Genomic DNA, 20,000 nt, shown 5'->3' with positions numbered 1-20,000 from the left:
GGTAGTAGGCTGCACCTGTTCCGGGACTGTCCGTCCCGTCGGCAGTCATATGCCGAGGCGACGGCAGGCAGAAAGGAAGGAGGAGACTCTGTGGGGGAACATCTGCAAAGAAGGGACCCTGGGTCTAGCAAGAAAGACCCAGAGAAGAAGGAGCAGGAGAGACCATCCTCACCAACGCCCACTCCACGTGCAAGGGCCGGGAAAGAGGTGACATCAGGGCCGTCAGTGAAAGGAGGTGAGGGGTCCGCTATCCAGAAGCCGGAGGTGGAGGAGGCGGGTGGAGGAATGGAGAGCATGGGATCATTACTTGATGGGGTGGAGGGGCTTGGGGCCCTGGTAGAAATGGTGGAAAATCTTCCGGTGTTGGGGTCAAGGGCAGGGGAGTGGGCCTCAGACTCTGGTGTGCCGCTCGAACTCGGGCAGGATGGGAAGGAATCGTCAGTAGGGAGGGTGATCCCGGAACTGGAGCAGGAACCCTACGTCGGCAAGAAGAAGAGGACGAAGCGGAAGGGTGATGTGCAGAAAGAGGTGGGAGGCATAGGGGAAGGGGCAGGCAAGCGTGCGATGGGGGTTAAAGACAGTGCCGCTGATGTGGCCCCCCTGTCCTCACAGGACTCATCCCTCCCTTTACCCCTAGAGGAAATGGACATGACGACCGCTACTCTATCTCTGCATCCTGGGGATGGAGGGTCGCAAGGCTGTTCAGAGAAGCCGGAAACCTCCATCCCCAACCCTTTCCCGGCTTCATGGGCAGATGACTTGGGGGTCTTAGAGGAAGGGGGAGACAGAGTGTCCCAAGTTGTGCGCAAGCAGGTGGGCTCATCTGAGGAGGATCTGTATCCTTCGGATGAGGGGAGCATTTTTACTTCCCTGTCGGAGGAGATGGAGCGGGGGAGCATCGGGTGAGCCTCTTGTTTTGTTTTTTGTTATTAGTAGGTTGTTGTTAATGTTTTCATTATGGATAAAATTACTTTTGTTAGTTTAAATGTAAGGGGTTTGAGGGATAGGATAAAAAGAAGGGCGGTGTTTAGTTATTTAGAGGGTGTGGGGTTTGATTTTTGTTTTTACAGGAGGTTCACCTAAGGGATGGGGGGGGATGTTGTGAGGTTTAAGAGGGAGTGGGATAAAGGGGAATCAGTTTGGGGTATAGGGGGGTTCACTCTTCGGGGTAGGGATCTTGTTTGGGAATAGGGAGGTAAGGGTTGAGGATACTTTTGTTGTTATGCAGGGGAGGGTTTTGGGGGTGGATGTCACATTAAGAGATTGTAGGTATAGATTAGTTGGGGTGTACGGACCACAGGTGGCGGCAGACAGGAGGGAGATGGTGGACTGTCTGACGCCCCTGTGTGTCACAAATAGGCAGTTGGTGATAGGGGGGGACTTTAATATAGATTTAGGGGTAGGGGGGGACAGCAGTGCAGGCGCCATCACCGGGCTAATGGCTTGCCATGGTCTGGTTGATGGTGGCCTGCACACTACTCCGAAAATGGCCGGTCCCACTTGGCGCAACTCCAGGGGGGTTGCGCGGAGGCTTGACTATATTTTTCTATCCAGGTCCTTGGGTCAGTTGTCTGGTCGGCTGTTGCCTGTGTTCTTTTCAGATCACGACGGGGTGCTCCTGCAGGTGAGTTCTCCAGTCTGCCTCTTCGGTAGGGGGTATTGGAAGTTAGATCGGGAGGTGCTGGATGAGCAAGCCTTTGTTAATGCCTTTATTGGTGTGTTTCGAGGGTTTGAGGGCCTCCGGTCCATGTGCGAGGGGGTGTTGGAGTGGTGGGACTTAGTCAAGGTAAGGATTAGGATCTTTATTATAGGATATTGTAAGAGGAGAAAAAGGGAGGAAAGGAGGGAGGTGGATCATATCCATAGGTTGCTCGAACTCGAGTACGAGGCAGGCAACCTCGGCGGGTCGGTCGACTGGGAGAGATCCACTGCCCTGAAGGCGCAACTCAGGGAGCTGCAGGAGCGGAAGGCTCGAGCTTTCCTGGAGCGTGCGCATAGCGGCTTTTTAGAACATAACGAGACTTGTTCCACAATGTTCTTTAAGTCGGTAAGGGATAGACAGAGTAGAAAGGTAATGTACGGGGTTAGGAAAGAAGATGGTAGTGTAGCTAGAGAGCCGGAGGAGATGGTCAGAGTAACAACTGATCATTTCCGAAGTTTCTTTAAGGAGAGGGAAGTAGATGTAGAGCAGGGAAATGTGTTTTTAGAACACTTGTCCCGGCGATTGCCGGAGGACATTAGAGAAGCGATGGAGGCTCAGATCTCCCTAGAAGAGGTTGAGAGCGCCCTTAGGAGGATGGGAAAAGGGAAGGTACCTGGGATGGATGGGCTGCCGGCCGAGTTTTACCTCAAGTTTTGGGGATACTCGGACCGGTGGTCCTCGAAGTCTTGAAGGCCATTCTCGAGACGGGGTTCCCGGGGGATCAATGACCGTCGGTGTGCTGTCACTTCTTCACAAGAAGGGGGACGCCACAGACCTTGGCAACTGGCGGCCATTGACCATGCTGTGTGTAGACTACAAGATACTTGCAAAGGTCCTAGCGGATCGGTTGCGCACAGCCCTTCCCTACGTCGTTCATGAGGATCAGACGTGCGGGGTAGAGGGCCGCTCTATCAGGTGGAACCTGCAGTTGATTAGGGACTCCATCGCTTGGGTAGAAGATAGAGGTCTGCCTTTAATGGTAGCAGCGCTTGATCAGGCGAAAGCCTTTGATCGCGTGAATAGATCTTTTCTTTTCAGAGTATTAGGTAGATTAGGATTTGGGGAAAAGTTCATAGGATGGATCCGTACTTTATATGTCGGAGCGGGGTGCCGGGTTAGCGTAAACGGTCACATGGGTGACGTTTTTGACCTCTCGTCAGGGGTCAGGCAGGGGTGCCCGCTCTCGGCTCTCCTCTTCGTACTGTACATGGAGCCTCTGGGGGCTGCCATTAGGGCAGACACAGGGGTGGAAGGCTTGTTAATCCCTGGAAGTGGCGGTCTGCGCGTTAAGGTGACGCAGTACGCCGACGACACTTCCTTGCTGCTTTGCAAGGACTCGTGCTTGACAAGGTCCCTTGCCATTATTGGGGACTTCACCCGAGCGTCGGGAGCGGTTCTTAACCACGCAAAGTCTTCCGTTAAGTTTTTCGGAAGATGGCGTGGTAGGACGGATGTGCCCGGGGGGTTATCTCTCTGTAACGGGGCCCTGAAGATTCTCGGGGTTCATTTTGAGACCTCCGGCTCAGCGACGCTGAACTGGAACATGGGCATCGCAGTGGTACAGAGGAAGCTAGCGATGTGGAGGGCTAGGTCGTTGTCTTTTGTAGGCAAGGTCCTGGTCCTCAAGGTGGATGTATTGCCGTCTCTTTTATATTTGGCGTACATCTACCCATTGCCGGCTTGTCTGAGGAGGCCTCTAGTGAGGCTAGTGTTTCAGTTCATGTGGGGTGGCAGGTACGAGTGGGTCGCCAGGGCACGCATGCTTTGCCCCATCGGGGAGGGAGGTAGGGGGGTACCACACTTCCCCCTCAAGCTGGACTCAATTTTTGTTTCTTTTTGTTGACAGAGCTTGCTCATCCGGTAGTACACCCGTCCGGTTACCTCCTGCGGGTGTTCTTCTCATACCAGGCGAGAAGCGTAATGGTGTGGTCTAACACGGGTCCTCGGGCGGAACAGCTGCCGTGGCACTTTGGGCACGCGGCCAAGTGGTTACGTGCGCACCCCGAGGTTGAAGTTGCCCGAGTAGGTTTAGACCACAAGCACCTGTACGAGGAGGTCAGACAGGGAGGGTGTCCGACACCTGTGGTGGGTATCCCGGAAGTGGTCTGGGAGGGAGTGCAGGCGCGGGGTCTGGACAACAGGCTCAAGGACCTGAATTGGTTGAGCCTCCATAAGTGTTTGCCGGTGCGTTCCATTATGTACCGGCATAGCTTGACGCGATCCCCCACCTGCCCAAGACCATCTTGTGGTGGGGAGGAGACAGTGCGCCATGCCTTTTGGGACTGTGCCTTTGCCGGAGTAGTGTGGGCTAGGGCACGGGTGTTGTTAGGTAAGGTAAGAGGGGATTTTATTTTGTCGTGGGCTCGGGTAGAGAGAGGAGTAGGGAGAGCGAGGGGGACGGAAAGGGACAGATTTCTACTATGGCTTCTCATAAGCCTCTTTAAACGGGGGGCTGTGGGAAGCCAGACAGAACATGGTAAAGACAGGGAGAGATTGGGGAGTGGAGGGGATAGTGAGGAGGGTGGAAGAAAATGTGAGGGGGAGGATGAAGAGGGAGGAGAGGAAGTGGGGGCAGCATGCAGCCCGGGAGAGGTGGAAGGGGGGTTTAGGACTGTGGTAAAGGGAATAGGGAAAAGGAATCAGATAGGTATGGGGAGATAGGGAAATATAGAGATTTAGGAATCTAGTTTATGTGGGTGTTGAGGGGGAGGGAAGATGCTCCCCTGATTTGTAATTTGGGTTTCATTTGTTTTGAAATTTCAAATGCCTTGTGTTGAGTTTAATGGAAGTGATGATTATGATTGTTGATGGTTTGTTTATTATGCTTATGTTTTTGAACAGTAATAAAATCTTTTAATCATCTGTTCTTATCAGTTTAATATCTGATACGTCCCCCATCGGGGGACTACATATTAAATGGATTTTTCGAACAGGGAGTCGGAAATGGGGCTTGCTCCGTCCGCTCCACGCATCGACCCGGTATTGCAGTACCTCCGGGAATGGTGCAACACTTTTCTCCCATTGTCAAGGAAAAAGAAATACACCAAATCTATGTAAAACAGCTAGCAGAAGAAGAGAAGGAATGAAAAAAGAAGAATCATCCAAACTGAAACAAGTGCGAAGCCCCCTTCATGGGGGTCCCCCGTTTTCCCGCCATTTTACTTAAAAAAAAAAAAAAAAAAAAAATACATTGGCCAGGAGTGTGTGTGTGTGTGTGTGTGTGTGTGTGTTTTTGAGCCCCCCAAAAATACAATCACTTCACCAGGATTGTTTGTGTGTGTGTGTGTGTGTGTGTGTGTGTGTGTGTGTGTGTGTGTGTGTGTGTGTGTGTGTGTTTGAGCCCCCCAAAAATACAATCACTTCACCAGGATTGTGTGTGTGTGTGTGTGTGTGTGTGTTTTTGAGCCCCCCAAAAAATACAATCACTTCACCAGGATTGTTTGTGTGTGTGTGTGTGTGTGTGTGTGTGTGTGTGTGTGTGTGTGTGTGTGTGTGTGTGTGTTTTGAGCCCCCCAAAAATACAATCACTTCACCAGGATTGTGTGTGTGTGTGTGTGTGTGTGTGTGTGTGTGTGTGTGTGTGTGTGTGTGTGTGTGTGTGTGTGTGTGTGTGTGTTTGAGCCCCCCAAAAATACAATCACTTCACCAGGATTGTGTGTGTGTGTGTTTTTGAGCCCCCCCAAAAATACAATCACTTCACCAGGATTGTCTGTCTGTCTGTCTGTCTGTCTGTCTGTCTGTCTGTCTGTCTGTCTGTCTGTCTGTCTGTCTGTCTGTGACTTTTTACCCACAGCCCTCGAAAACTTGGAAGAGTGGGTTCGGGGACCACCCGCGGGGACCCGGCCTAGAGTGCACCGTGTGTGTCTCGGGCCCCGACCTCTGACTTCCATACGACTCTGGTTTCTCTTCATTACGCACAAGCCTTTCGCCTTTTACTAAAGACTTCCGTGGAGAGGAACACTTACGAGTTCAACGTATTTTTGGAAGGGCTTTGCTTCTGGCAGAGCCCGGTATCTTGTTTCAAGAGAAATTGACAGAGATGACGCCGAGACTTTTTGCTCAGGCGTTTGACTTGAAGCCGGCTGACCGACCGGCGTATTTTTTCCACTCAAAGTAGTCGCTCGGGCAATTGAGTTCAAGCCCGACGATGACTGGTGTATTTGCCGGGCATTGAACAAATAGTCGCACTAGGATTAAAGAGCTAGTGACCTAACGACGCATTAGCGACTTTTAAAAAAACACACCCGCCTGTCACCAGGGAAGCGTTGGGTGAGGAGGAGCCAACTTTTGCCAAACCGATGAGGTCTGCCGAGGCCCCCGGGGGCCCGGCGGGTGCAGGGGTCAATTTGTGGGTTATCGCTTCTCGGCCTTTTGGCTCAGATCAAGCTTGGTACCGAGGTGCCCCAAAGCTCGCTGAGTCAAAAGGTCGGAGATAGGAGGGCGGTATTTTTTGTTTTAGTTGGTTAGAATCTCTTTTGGGATTCTATTTGACAAGGTACTTTTGGGTTTTTCCTTCTTTTTTGAAAAGAGCAAGAGCAATATCGAGTGTGTCATTCTCCGGGAGGAGATGGCACGGAACACGACGTATACGTCGGTCCCTGGGATTGGACTTGCTAACACTATACGTTTTGCATGGAAGGATAAAGATATGGAACCGATTGGGAAGGGAGGCATTCGGAAGGACCCTGCTGATGGGAGTGCTCAATTTGGGGGTAAAGGATGTGTTTTGCCTCCAGGAGAACCCTTTGGAGGTCGCCACGACGTAACGCTTTATACAGAGGAGAAGCACGAGGAGATAATGCGGAAGGTGAAAGAAGTGGAGAAAGAGAGGCCCATGTGTCATTACATGGTGAAAAGCTTGGTGAAGAGTAGTTTTAGGTTGGTAACAGTTATCATGTATAACCCCCATGTAAAGGACGAGGACGTGAGGTCTTTCCTGGGGAGATACATGGACAATATATCCTCAGCGAGGCATCTCAAGGACTCCATTGGGTTTTGGAATGGGAGGAGAGGTTTCCAAGCCCTCCTTAGAGAGGACCCGAAAGGCCTGGGAGGCTGCCTCCATCCTCCGGCTATGTTCTCCCTGGGGGCTGACCGGGGGACGTTGCATTATGCCCGTCAGCCTCCGTTCTGCAGGCGTTGTATGGCCTATGGTCATATCCTCGCCTCGTGCGGCACAAAGAAGTGCAGGTATTGTGGATCTGCGGAGCACGAGGCGAGGGACTGTGACGCGCCGAAGGCATGTCACGGGTGTGGTATGTTAACGCACCTGTGGCGTGAATGCCCGGCGCGTCAGAGGTCATACGCGTCTGCAGCTGGGGGGGGAGCGAGAGCCGGGGATGGGGGTAGAAGAGGAGGGGACAAAGAGCCAGGAACAGGGACGGAGGAAAGGGACACACGGCGGGAGAAGGAAGGAACGACAGCAGGAGCAGAAGAAGAAAAGGAAGAAGTGGACACGGTGGAATCGGAAGGGCGGGAGGCTGAAGGAGAGGAGGAGCAGGAGGCTGAAGGAGAGAAGGAGCAGGAGGAGGAAGGAGATAAGAGAGTGGAGGGGTCGGAGAAGACAGCGGTGGAGAAGGAGACGGAGAAGGAAACAGAGAGGGAGGAGATAGAGAAGACGGCGGTGGAGAAGAAAGAGACAGAAAGGAGGAGACAGGGAAGAAGGTGGTGGAGAAGAAAGAGACAGAAAGGAAGGAGACAGGGAAGAAGGTGGTGGAGAAGAAAGAGACAGAAAGGAAGAGACAGGGCAGAAGGTGGTGGAGAAGAAAGAGACAGAAAGGAAGGAGACAGGGAAGAAGGTGGTGGAGAAGAAAGAGACAGAAAGGAAGGAGACAGGGAAGAAGGTGGTGGAGAAGAAAGAAACAGAAAGGGAGGAGAAAGAGAAGGCAGTGGTGGCGGGACCAGTAGGAGAAGGAGTGAAGGAGTGGGGGGACAGTAAAGAGGTGAGATCACGGGTGGAGGAGCTGAGGGAGATGGTGGGGGGCTGCCGGACAATATGAACGAAGCGAGGGGGGGCTGACGGACGGAAAGGGATGTTCCCTGGCTGCGTCCTCCACCTATAAAGAGGCCAAAGAAGGGGGAGCGACGGACAGCAGGAGGAAGAAGGGTGGTAAAAGGGGGGTGGGGGAAGGGCAGGAAGGAGAGGTTGCAGGGCCCTCGTGGGCTCCCTCTTCTTCGTGTTCTTTACACCCCTGGCAGAGCTGGACCTACCAGGCATGGCCCAGGAATGGGGAATGGAGGAAGGAGAAAGTTTCCTGTTTGGGGACATGGGGTGCTCGAGCCGGAGTCCGGAGGAGGGCAGGGTGGTGGATTTAAGTGGGGGGCACAAGACACAGAGTGTGGGTGTGCCGGGTATTGATGGTGTTTCCAGGGGAGAGGGGATGGCGGCCGACGGGGAGCGTCAGGAGTGGAGAGGGCGTCCCCGTCGGTCGGGATGGGGTGAGTTTTTCGTTGATTTTTTGGTGTGGGTTTTGGTTTGTAGATGGGAAGGGGAGGGAAAATGCTCCCATGACTTTTGGTTTTTGGGTTTGGTTATTATTGAATAGTTTTGAAATGTTTAATGGAATTTGTGTTTGAATTGATTGATTTGTATAAGATTTTTGTTGGGTTTTGAACGTAATAAATATATTTTATAAAAAAAAAAAAAAAATCTGTTCTTATCAGTTTAATATCTGATACGTCCCCCATCGGGGGACTACATATTAAATGGATTTTTCGAACAGGGAGTCGGAAATGGGGCTTGCTCCGTCCGCTCCACGCATCGACCCGGTATTGCAGTACCTCCGGGAATGGTGCAACACTTTTCTCCCATTGTCAAGGAAAAAGAAATACACCAAATCTATGTAAAACAGCTAGCAGAAGAAGAGAAGGAATGAAAAAAGAAGAATCATCCAAACTGAAACAAGTGCGAAGCCCCCTTCATGGGGGTCCCCCGTTTTCCCGCCATTTTACTTAAAAAAAAAAAAAAATACATTGGCCAGGAGTGTGTGTGTGTGTGTGTGTGTGTGTGTGTTTGAGCCCCCCAAAAATACAATCACTTCACCAGGATTGTTTGTGTGTGTGTGTGTGTGTGTGTGTGTGTGTGTGTGTGTGTGTGTGTGTGTGTGTGTTTTTTGAGCCCCCCAAAAATACAATCACTTCACCAGGATTGTGTGTGTGTGTGTGTGTGTGTGTGTTTTGAGCCCCCAAAAATACAATCACTTCACCAGGATTGTTTGTGTGTGTGTGTGTGTGTGTGTGTGTGTGTGTGTGTGTGTGTGTGTGTGTGTGTGTGTTTTGAGCCCCCCAAAAATACAATCACTTCACCAGGATTGTGTGTGTGTGTGTGTGTGTGTGTGTGTGTGTGTGTGTGTGTGTGTGTGTGTGTGTGTGTGTGTGTGTGTGTGTTTTGAGCCCCCCAAAAATACAATCACTTCACCAGGATTGTTTGTGTGTGTGTGTGTGTGTGTGTGTGTGTGTGTGTGTGTGTGTGTGTGTGTGTGTGTGTTTTGAGCCCCCCAAAAATACAATCACTTCACCAGGATTGTGTGTGTGTGTGTGTGTGTGTGTGTGTGTGTGTGTGTGTGTGTGTGTGTGTGTGTGTGTGTGTGTGTTTGTTTGAGCCCCCCAAAAATACAATCACTTCACCAGGATTGTGTGTGTGTGTGTTTTGAGCCCCCCCCAAAAATACAATCACTTCACCAGGATTGTCTGTCTGTCTGTCTGTCTGTCTGTCTGTCTGTCTGTCTGTCTGTCTGTCTGTCTGTCTGTCTGTCTGTCTGTGACTTTTTACCCACAGCCCTCGAAAACTTGGAAGAGTGGGTTCGGGGACCACCCGCGGGACCCGGCCTAGAGTGCACCGTGTGTGTCTCGGGCCCCGACCTCTGACTTCCATACGACTCTGGTTTCTCTTCATTACGCACAAGCCTTTCGCCTTTTACTAAAGACTTCCGTGGAGAGGAACACTTACGAGTTCAACGTATTTTTGGAAGGGCTTTGCTTCTGGCAGAGCCCGGTATCTTGTTTCAAGAGAAATTGACAGAGATGACGCCGAGACTTTTTGCTCAGGCGTTTGACTTGAAGCCGGCTGACCGACCGGCGTATTTTTTCCACTCAAAGTAGTCGCTCGGGCAATTGAGTTCAAGCCCGACGATGACTGGTGTATTTGCCGGGCATTGAACAAATAGTCGCACTAGGATTAAAGAGCTAGTGACCTAACGACGCATTAGCGACTTTTAAAAAAAAACACACCCGCCTGTCACCAGGGAAGCGTTGGGTGAGGAGGAGCCAACTTTTGCCAAACCGATGAGGTCTGCCGAGGCCCCCGGGAGCCCGGCGGGTGCAGGGGTCAATTTGTGGGTTATCGCTTCTCGGCCTTTTGGCTCAGATCAAGCTTGGTACCGAGGTGCCCCAGAGCTCGCTGAGTCAAAAGGTCGGAGATAGGAGGGCGGTATTTTTTGTTTTAGTTGGTTAGAATCTCTTTTGGGATTCTATTTGACAAGGTACTTTTGGGTTTTTCCTTCTTTTTTGAAAAGAGCAAGAGCAATATCGAGTGTGTCATTCTCCGGGAGGAGATGGCACGGAACACTACGTATACGTCGGTCCCTGGGATTGGACTTGCTAACACTATACGTTTTGCATGGAAGGAGAAAGATATGGAACCGTTGGGAAGGGAGGCATTCGGAAGGACCCTGCTGATGGGAGTGCTCAATTTGGGGGTAAAGGATGTGTTTTGCCTCCAGGAGAACCCTTTGGAGGTCGCCTACGACGTAACGTTTTATACAGAGGAGAAGCACGAGGAAATAATGCGGAAGGTGAAAGAAGTGGAGAAAGAGAGGCCCATGTGTCATTACATGGTGAAAAGCTTGGTGAAGAATAGTTTTAGGTTGGTAACAGTTATCATGTATAACCCCATGTAAAGGACGAGGACGTGAGGTCTTTCCTGGGGAAATACATGGACAATATATCCTCAGCGAGGCATCTCAAGGACTCCATTGGATTTTGGAATGGGAGGAGAAGTTTTCAAGCTCTCCTTAGAGAGGATCCGAAAGGCCTGGGAGGCTGCCTCCATCCTCCGGCTATGTTCTCCCTGGGGGCTGACCGGGGGACGTTGCATTATGCCCGTCAGCCTCCGTTCTGCAGGCGTTGTATGGCCTATGGTCATATCCTCGCCTCGTGCGGCACAAAGAAGTGCAGGTATTGTGGATCTGCGGAGCACGAGGCGAGGACTGTGACGCGCCGAAGGCATGTCACGGGTGTGGTATGTTAACGCACCTGTGGCGTGAATGCCCGGCGCGTCAGAGGTCATACGCGTCTGCAGCTGGGGGGGGAGCGAGAGCCGGGGATGGGGGTAGAAGAGGAGGGGACAAAGAGCCAGGAACAGGGACGGAGGAAAGGGACGCACGGCGGGAGAAGGAAGGAACGACAGCAGGAGCAGAAGAAGAAAAGGAAGAAGTGGACACGGTGGAATCGGAGGGGCGGGAGGCTGAAGGAGAGGAGGAGCAGGAGGCTGAAGGAGAGAAGGAGCAGGAGGAGGAAGGAGATAAGAGAGTGGAGGGGTCGGAGAAGACAGCGGTGGAGAAGGAGACGGAGAAGGAAACAGAGAGGGAGGAGATAGAGAAGACGGCGGTGGAGAAGAAAGAGACAGAAAGGAAGGAGACAGGGAAGAAGGTGGTGGAGAAGAAAGAGACAGAAAGGAAGGAGACAGGGAAGAAGGTGGTGGAGAAGAAAGAGACAGAAAGGAAGGAGACAGGGCAGAAGGTGGTGGAGAAGAAAGAGACAGAAAGGAAGGAGACAGGGAAGAAGGTGGTGGAGAAGAAAGAGACAGAAAGGAAGGAGACAGGGAAGAAGGTGGTGGAGAAGAAAGAAACAGAAAGGGAGGAGAAAGAGAAGGCAGTGGTGGCGGGACCAGTAGGAGAAGGAGTGAAGGAGTGGGGGGACAGTAAAGAGGTGAGATCACGGGTGGAGGAGCTGAGGGAGATGGTGGGGGGGCTGCCGGACAATATGAACGAAGCGAGGGGGGACTGACGGACGCAGAAAGGGATGTTCCTGGCTGCGTCCTCCACCTATAAAGAGGCCAAAGAAGGGGGAGCGACCGGACAGCAGGAGGAAGAAGGGTGGTAAAAGGGGGTGGGGGAAGGGCAGGAAGGAGAGGTTGCAGGGCCCTCGTGGGCTCCCTCTTCTTCGTGTTCTTTACACCCCTGGCAGAGCTGGACCTACCAGGCATGGCCAAGGAATGGGGAATGGAGGAAGGAGAAAGTTTCCTGTTTGGGGACATGGGGTGCTCGAGCCGGAGCCCGGAGGAGGGGGGTGGTGGATTTGAGTGGGGGCACAAGACACAGAGTGTGGGTGTGCCGGGTATTGGTGGTGTTTCCAGGGGAGAGGGGATGGCGGCCGACGGGGGAGCGTCAGGAGTGGAGAGGGCGTCCCCGTCGGTCGGGATGGGGTGAGTTTTTCGTTGATTTTTTGGTGTGGGTTTTGGTTTGTAGATGGGAAGGGGAGGGAAAATGCTCCCATGACTTTTGGTTTTTGGGTTTGGTTATTATTGAATAGTTTTGAAATGTTTAATGGAATTTGTGTTTGAATTGATTGATTTGTATAAGATTTTTGTTGGGTTTTGAACGTAATAAATATATTTTATAAAAAAAAAAAAAAAAATCTGTTCTTATCAGTTTAATATCTGATACGTCCCCCATCGGGGGACTACATATTAAATGGATTTTTCGAACAGGGAGTCGGAAATGGGGCTTGCTCCGTCCGCTCCACGCATCGACCCGGTATTGCAGTACCTCCGGGAATGGTGCAACACTTTTCTCCCATTGTCAAGGAAAAAGAAATACACCAAATCTATGTAAAACAGCTAGCAGAAGAAGAGAAGGAATGAAAAAAGAAGAATCATCCAAACTGAAACAAGTGCGAAGCCCCCTTCATGGGGGTCCCCCGTTTTCCCGCCATTTTACTTAAAAAAAAAAAAATACATTGGCCAGGAGTGTGTGTGTGTGTGTGTGTGTGTGTGTTTGAGCCCCCAAAAATACAATCACTTCACCAGGATTGTTTGTGTGTGTGTGTGTGTGTGTGTGTGTGTGTGTGTGTGTGTGTGTGTGTGTGTGTTTTTGAGCCCCCCAAAAATACAATCACTTCACCAGGATTGTGTGTGTGTGTGTGTGTGTGTGTGTTTTTGAGCCCCCAAAAAATACAATCACTTCACCAGGATTGTTTGTGTGTGTGTGTGTGTGTGTGTGTGTGTGTGTGTGTGTGTGTGTGTGTGTGTGTGTGTTTTGAGCCCCCAAAAAATACAATCACTTCACCAGGATTTGTGTGTGTGTGTGTGTGTGTGTGTGTGTGTGTGTGTGTGTGTGTGTGTGTGTGTGTGTGTGTGTGTGTGTGTGTGTGTGTGTGTTTTTGAGCCCCCCAAAAATACAATCACTTCACCAGGATTGTTTGTGTGTGTGTGTGTGTGTGTGTGTGTGTGTGTGTGTGTGTGTGTGTGTGTGTGTGTGTTTTTGAGCCCCCAAAAATACAATCACTTCACCAGGATTGTGTGTGTGTGTGTGTGTGTGTGTGTGTGTGTGTGTGTGTGTGTGTGTGTGTGTGTGTGTGTGTGTGTGTGTGTGTGTGTGTGTGTGTTGAGCCCCCCAAAAATACAATCACTTCACCAGGATTGTGTGTGTGTGTGTTTTGAGCCCCCCAAAAATACAATCACTTCACCAGGATTGTCTGTCTGTCTGTCTGTCTGTCTGTCTGTCTGTCTGTCTGTCTGTCTGTCTGTCTGTCTGTCTGTCTGTGACTTTTTACCCACAGCCCTCGAAAACTTGGAAGAGTGGGTTCGGGGACCACCCGCGGGACCCGGCCTAGAGTGCACCGTGTGTGTCTCGGGCCCCGACCTCTGACTTCCATACGACTCTGGTTTCTCTTCATTACGCACAAGCCTTTCGCCTTTTACTAAAGACTTCCGTGGAGAGGAACACTTACGAGTTCAACGTATTTTTGGAAGGGCTTTGCTTCTGGCAGAGCCCGGTATCTTGTTTCAAGAGAAATTGACAGAGATGACGCCGAGACTTTTTGCTCAGGCGTTTGACTTGAAGCCGGCTGACCGACCGGCGTATTTTTTCCACTCAAAGTAGTCGCTCGGGCAATTGAGTTCAAGCCCGACGATGACTGGTGTATTTGCCGGGCATTGAACAAATAGTCGCACTAGGATTAAAGAGCTAGTGACCTAACGACGCATTAGCGACTTTTAAAAAAAACACACCCGCCTGTCACCAGGGAAGCGTTGGGTGAGGAGGAGCCAACTTTTGCCAAACCGATGAGGTCTGCCGAGGCCCCCGGGGCCGAGCGGGTGCAGGGGTCAATTTGTGGGTTATCGCTTCTCGGCCTTTTGGCTCAGATCAAGCTTGGTACCGAGGTGCCCCAAAGCCCGCTGAGTCAAAAGGTCGAAGGTAGGAAAGCGTAGGGAGTTTTTTTGTTTTTGTTTGAGTGAAGAATAGTTATTTTTCTTTTTTCAGCGTTTTTTCTCCCACAAGTGGCTTCTGTTAGAGAGAGAGCTTTTTTTCAAGAAAGTGTGTCATTCTTCTGTTTAGAATGGCACGAAACTCAGCAACCAAAATGCCAGCTATTGGAATAGCGAACACGTTGAGATTCGCTTGGAGGAACAAGGAGTTGGAGCCGTTCGGGAGAGAGACTTTTGGGAGAACCATTTTGATTGGGAGCATGAAGTTGACAGTGAAAGATGTTCTGTGCCTCCAAGCGAATCCAACGGAGGAGGCCTATGATGTGACTTTCCATAGTGAGGAAAAACACGAAGAAGTGCTGAAGAGGGCAAGAGAGGTGGGCAAGGAAAAGCCGATGTGCCATTATGAGGTGACCAGCTTGGCAAAGAACAATTTTAGGGTGGTCACCGTGAATATGTATAACCCCCACGTCAAAGATGAAGAGGTGAGGGGCTTTCTGGGGAGGTACATGGACAATATCTCCTCAGCAAGGCTCCTCAGGGACTCCCTGGGTTTCTGGAACGGGAGGAGAGGGTTCCAGGCTTTACTCAGGGAGGACCCAAAGGGCGTGGGGGGCTACCTCCATCCCCCTGCAATGTTCTCCCTGGGGGCTGACAGGGGAACTTTGTATTATGCCCGTCAGCCTCCTTTCTGCAGGCGTTGTATGGCCTACGGTCATGTCTTGGCCTCGTGCAATACAAGGAAGTGCAGATTCTGTGGGTCGGGTGAGCACGAGGCCAAGGACTGTGACGAGCCGAAGGCATGCCACGGGTGTGGATCATCAGTGCACCTGTGGCGTGATTGCCCGGCTCGTCAGAGGTCATACGCGTCTGCAGCTGGAGGTGGAGCAGGGGATGGGGGTAGAAGAGGAGGAAGGGGCCCGGATACCGGATTGAGCCCAGAGGGAAAGACCACACGGGAGGAGGAGGTGGTGACAGAGGCACCAAGAGAAGAGGAGAAAAGGAGCAAGAAGGACGGAGCAGAAGGAGAGGAAGAGCAGGAAGCGGAAGGAGACAAGGGAGTGGAGAGGCAGGAGACGGCGACAGAAGAAAGAGAGAAGGTGGAGAAGGGCGCGGTGACAGGAACAGGGGGAGCGGTGGAGACGGAAGTGGGGGTGAAGGAGTGGGGGATAGTGACACATCGAGCGCACTGGTGGAGGAAATGAGGGGATGGTGGAGGAGCTGGCGGGGAAGGTGGGTAGTGTTCCCCTTTGCCGCCATCCCGAAGAAGAGGGGAGGAGGAGGGGGCTTCCGATGGAAAGCAGGAGGGAGAGGGGTGGTGAGGGGGAGGCCAAGCGGCGATGGGCGAGGGAGAAAAGTTGGGGTCGGAGTTGGTGTCTCCCTCGCCCCCACTCCTGGTGGGTTTAGAACCCCCAGGCACGGTTAAGGATTGGGCAAACGAGGGGGGATCTTGTTACCTGCTTGGGGACATGGGATCCCACATCCTGAGCCTGACAAATGAAAGGAAGGAGGAGTTGGGTAGCCAATCCAGGATGCCGGGCACTCGGGTGCCCAATACCATTCCTGCATCCTGGATTGGGGAGATGGAGGAAGAGGGGGGGCGTCAGGGGAGGGAAGACGTCCCTGCCAGAGGAGATGGAGCAGGGGAGCATCGGGTGAGTCTCCTGTTTTTGTTTTGGGTGTTTTGAGATTTAGCAGTTGGGTGGTATGTTTTTGTTTTTATTTAATTTAATTATGAAATCAAGTATAACTTTTGTTACTTTAAATGTTAGGGGTTTGAGAGATATTGTCAAAAGAAGGGCAGTTTTTAGTTATTTAGAGGGCGTGGGGTTTGATTTTTGTTTTTTACAGGAGGTTCACCTGAGGGATGGTGGGGATGTTTGTAGATTTAGGAGGGAGTGGGTTAAGGGAGAATCGATTTGGGGTATAGGAGGGGTGCACTCAACAGGGGTAGGGATTTTGTGTGGGAATAGGGAGATTAAGGTAGAGAGCACTTTTGTTATAATGCAGGGGAGGGTTTTAGGGGTAGATGTAACTTATAGGGAGGGTAGATATAGGTTAATTGGGGTGTACGGGCCACAGGTGGCGGCAGACAGGAGGGAGATGGTGGACTGTCTGGCGCCCCTGTGTGTCACAAATAGGCACTTGGTGATAGGAGGGGATTTTAATATAGATTTAGGATTAGTGGGGGATAGCAGTGCAGGCGCCATCACCGGGCTAATGGCTTGCCATGGTCTGGTTGATGGAGGCCTGCACACTACTCCGACAATGGCTGGTCCCACATGGCGCAACTCCAGGGGGGTTGCGCGGAGGCTCGACTACATTTTTCTAGCCAGGTCTTTGGGTCGGTTGTCTGGGCGGCTGTTGCCTGTGTTCTTTCGGACCACGACGGGTGCTCCTGCAGGTGGGGCAGCCAGTCTGCCTCTTCGGTAGGGGGTACTGGAAATTAGACAGGGATGTGCTGGAGGAGCAAGCTTTCGTTGACGCCTTTTTTGGTTTCTTTCGGAGGCTTGAAGGCCTCCGGTCCATGTGCGAGGGGGTGTTGGAGTGGTGGGATTTAGTTAAGGTAAGGATTAGGGCTTTTATAATAGGATATTGTAGGAGGACAAAAAGGGAGGAAAGGAGGGAGGTGGATCGTATCCAAAGGTTGATTGAACTCGAGTACGAGGCAGGCAACCTCGGAGGGTCAATTGACTGGGAGAGATGCACAGCCCTGAAGGCGCAGCTCAGGGAGCTGCAGGAGCGGAAGGCTCGAGTTTTCCTGGAGCGTGCGCATAATGGCTTTCTAGAACATAATGAGACTTGTTCCGCTATGTTCTTTAAGTCGGTTAGGGCCAGACAGAGTAGGAAGGTAATGCATGGGGTGAGGGAAGTAGATGGTAGTATAGTTAGAAAACCGGAGGAAATGGTCAGGGTAACAACTGATCATTTCCGAGGTTTATTTAAAGAGAGGGTAATAGATGTAGAGCAGGGAAATGTGTTTTTAGAACACTTGTCCCGGCGATTGCCGGAGGACATTAGAGATGTGATGGAGGCTCAGATCTCCCTCGAGGAGGTTGAGAGCGCTCTCAGGAGGATGGGAAAAGGGAAGGTGCCTGGGATGGATGGGCTGCCGGCCGAGTTTTACCTCAAGTTTTGGGGTATACTTGGACCAGTGGTCCTCGAAGTCTTGAAGGCCATCCTTGAGACGGGGGTCCCGGGGGATCAATGGCGGTCGGTGTGCTGTCACTTCTTTATAAGAAGGGGGGAAGCAACTGACCTTGGCAACTGGCGGCCGTTGACCATGCTGTGCGTAGATTACAAGCTACTTGCAAAGGTTTTAGCAGACCGGTTGCGCACAGCCCTTCCCTACGTCGTCCATGAGGATCAGACGTGCGGGGTAGAGGGTCGCTCGATCAGATGGAACCTACAGTTGATCAGGGACTCCATCGCTTGGGTAGAAGATAGGGGGCTGCCTTTAATGGTAGCAGCGCTGGATCAGGCGAAAGCCTTTGATCGCGTGAATAGATCCTTTCTATTCAGGGTGTTAGGTAGATTAGGATTTGGGGAGAAGTTTATAGGATGGATCCGTACATTATATGTCGGAGCGGGGTGCCGAGTTAGCGTTAACAGTCACTTAGGTGACGTTTTTTGACCTCTCGTCTGGGGTCAGGCAGGGATGCCCGCTCTCGGCTCTCCTCTTCGTTCTGTACATGGAGCCTCTGGGGGCTGCCATTAGGGCAGACACAGGGGTGGAGGGCTTGCTGATCCCTGGAAGTGGCGGTCTCCGTGTCAAGTTGACACAGTACGCCCGACGACACCTCCTTGCTGCTTTGCAAGGACTCGTGCTTGACAAGGTCCCTTGCCATTATTGGGGACTTCACCCGAGCGTCGGGGGCGGTTCTGAACCACGCGAAGTCTTCCGTTAAATTTTTCGGAAGATGGAGTGGTAGGACGGATGTGCCCGGAGGGTTATCTCTCTGTAACGGGGCCCTGAGGGTTCTCGGGGTCCACTTTGAGACCTCCGGCTCAGCGACGCTGAACTGGAACATGGGCATCGCAGTGGTACAGAGGAAGCTAGCGATGTGGAGGGCTAGGTCTTTGTCCTTTTTAGGCAAGGTCCTGGTTCTCAAGGTGGATGTACTGCCATCTCTTTTGTATTTGGCGTACATATACCCATTGCCGGCTTGTCTGAGGAGGCCTCTAGTGAGGCTAGTGTTTCAGTTCATGTGGGGTGGCAGGTACGAGTGGGTCGCCAGGGCACGCATGATCTGTCCCATCGGGGAGGGAGGTAGGGGGTACCACATCTCCCCCTCAAGCTGGACGCAATTTTTGTTTCTTTTCTGTTAACGGAGCTTGCTCAGCCGGTACTACACCCGTCCGGTTACCTCCTGCGGGTGTTCTTCTCGTATCAGGCGAGAGCGTAATGGTGTGGTCTAACACGGGTCCTCGGGCGGAACAGCTGCCGTGGCACTTTGGCCATGCGGCCAAGTGGCTGCGTGCGCACCCCGAGGTTGAAGTTGCCCGAGTAGGTTTAGGTCACAGGCACCTGTACGAGGAGGTTAGACGGGCAGTAAGTCCGGCACCTGTAGTGGGCATCCCGGCGGCGGTCTGGGAAGGAGTGCAGGCGCGGGGCCTGGACAACAGGCTCAAGGACCTGAATTGGTTGAGCCTCCACAAGTGTTTGCCGGTACGCTCCACCATGTACCGGCATAGCTTGGCGCGATCCCCCACCTGCCCAAGACCTTCTTGTGGCAGGGAGGAGACTGTGCGCCATGTCTTTTGGGACTGTGCCATTGCCGGAGTAGTATGGGCAAAGGCACGGGTGTTGTTAGGAAGGGTTAGAGGTGATTTTGTATTGACGTGGGCTAGGTTAGAGAGAGGTGTAGGGAGAGCGAGGGGCACGGATAGGGATAGGTTTCTGCTCTGGCTTCTCATGAGCCTCTTTGAGCGAGGGCTGTGGGAAGCCAGGCAGAACATGGTCAAGACAGGGAGAGATTGGGGGTGGAAGGAATAGTGAGGAGGGTGGAAGCAGATTTGAGGGGAGGATGAAGAGGGAGGAGACGAAGTGGGGCAGCACGCTGCACGGGAGAGATGGAAGGGGGGATTAGGGCTGGGGTTATTTTAGAATAGGGACGGGGAGATAGGGAAAGGTAGTGTGTAGGATGACGGGGAGGGACGATGCTCCCCTGAGTGTTGTTTTGGGGTTTTTGGTTTGTTTTGTTTTGTAAATTAAAATGCCATTCTATTGATTTTGTATGAAAGGTATGATTTTGTATTGAATGAATGGCATAGAACGTAATAAATTATTTTTTCTAAAAAAAAAAAATCTGTTCTTATCAGTTTAATATCCGATACGTCCCCCATCGGGGACTACATATTAAATGGATTTTTCGAACAGGAGTCGGAAATGGGGCTTGCTCCGTCCGCTCCACGCATCGACCCGGTATTGCAGTACCTCCGGGAATGGTGCAACACTTTTCTCCCATTGTCAAGGAAAAAGAAATACACCAAATCTATGTAAAACAGCTAGCAGAAGAAGAGAAGGAATGAAAAAGAAGAATCATCCAAACTGAAACAAGTGCGAAGCCCCCTTCATGGGGGTCCCCCGTTTTCCCGCCATTTTACTTAAAAAAAAAAAAAAAAAAAAAAAATACATTGGCCAGGAGTGTGTGTGTGTGTGTGTGTGTGTGTGTGTTTTGAGCCCCCAAAAATACAATCACTTCACCAGGATTGTTTGTGTGTGTGTGTGTGTGTGTGTGTGTGTGTGTGTGTGTGTGTGTGTGTGTGTGTGTGTGTTTTTGAGCCCCCAAAAAATACAATCACTTCACCAGGATTGTGTGTGTGTGTGTGTGTGTGTGTGTTTTGAGCCCCCAAAAATACAATCACTTC

General features: G+C 51.7%; 4 non-coding genes and 3 pseudogenes across 4 annotated transcripts; all 7 read left to right on the top strand.

Annotated features, from left to right (window-relative positions):
- The first annotated feature begins 4,520 nt into the window (after positions 1-4,520).
- Positions 4,521-4,715, top strand: LOC123735151 (U2 spliceosomal RNA). The gene has a single exon (XR_006765295.1). It is a non-coding gene; the product is annotated as a U2 spliceosomal RNA (small nuclear RNA).
- An 878-nt stretch (positions 4,716-5,593) lies between these two features.
- On the top strand, positions 5,594-5,710 carry LOC123735110 (U5 spliceosomal RNA). The gene has a single exon (XR_006765257.1). It is a non-coding gene; the product is annotated as a U5 spliceosomal RNA (small nuclear RNA).
- Positions 5,711-8,324: 2,614 nt separating this feature from the next.
- Positions 8,325-8,504, top strand: LOC123735153 (uncharacterized; annotated as a pseudogene).
- A 1,072-nt stretch (positions 8,505-9,576) lies between these two features.
- On the top strand, positions 9,577-9,693 carry LOC123735109 (U5 spliceosomal RNA). The gene has a single exon (XR_006765256.1). It is a non-coding gene; the product is annotated as a U5 spliceosomal RNA (small nuclear RNA).
- Positions 9,694-12,309: 2,616 nt separating this feature from the next.
- Positions 12,310-12,490, top strand: LOC123735154 (uncharacterized; annotated as a pseudogene).
- Positions 12,491-13,577: 1,087 nt separating this feature from the next.
- Positions 13,578-13,694, top strand: LOC123735108 (U5 spliceosomal RNA). Its single transcript, XR_006765255.1, has one exon. It is a non-coding gene; the product is annotated as a U5 spliceosomal RNA (small nuclear RNA).
- Positions 13,695-19,413: 5,719 nt separating this feature from the next.
- Positions 19,414-19,588, top strand: LOC123735177 (uncharacterized; annotated as a pseudogene).
- Positions 19,589-20,000: the final 412 nt, after the last annotated feature.

Source organism: Salmo salar, unplaced genomic scaffold, assembly GCF_905237065.1.
Source record: "Salmo salar unplaced genomic scaffold, Ssal_v3.1, whole genome shotgun sequence".
In the NCBI taxonomy this organism is placed as follows: domain Eukaryota; kingdom Metazoa; phylum Chordata; class Actinopteri; order Salmoniformes; family Salmonidae; genus Salmo; species Salmo salar.
This window is presented reverse-complemented; position numbering and strand designations above follow the sequence as displayed.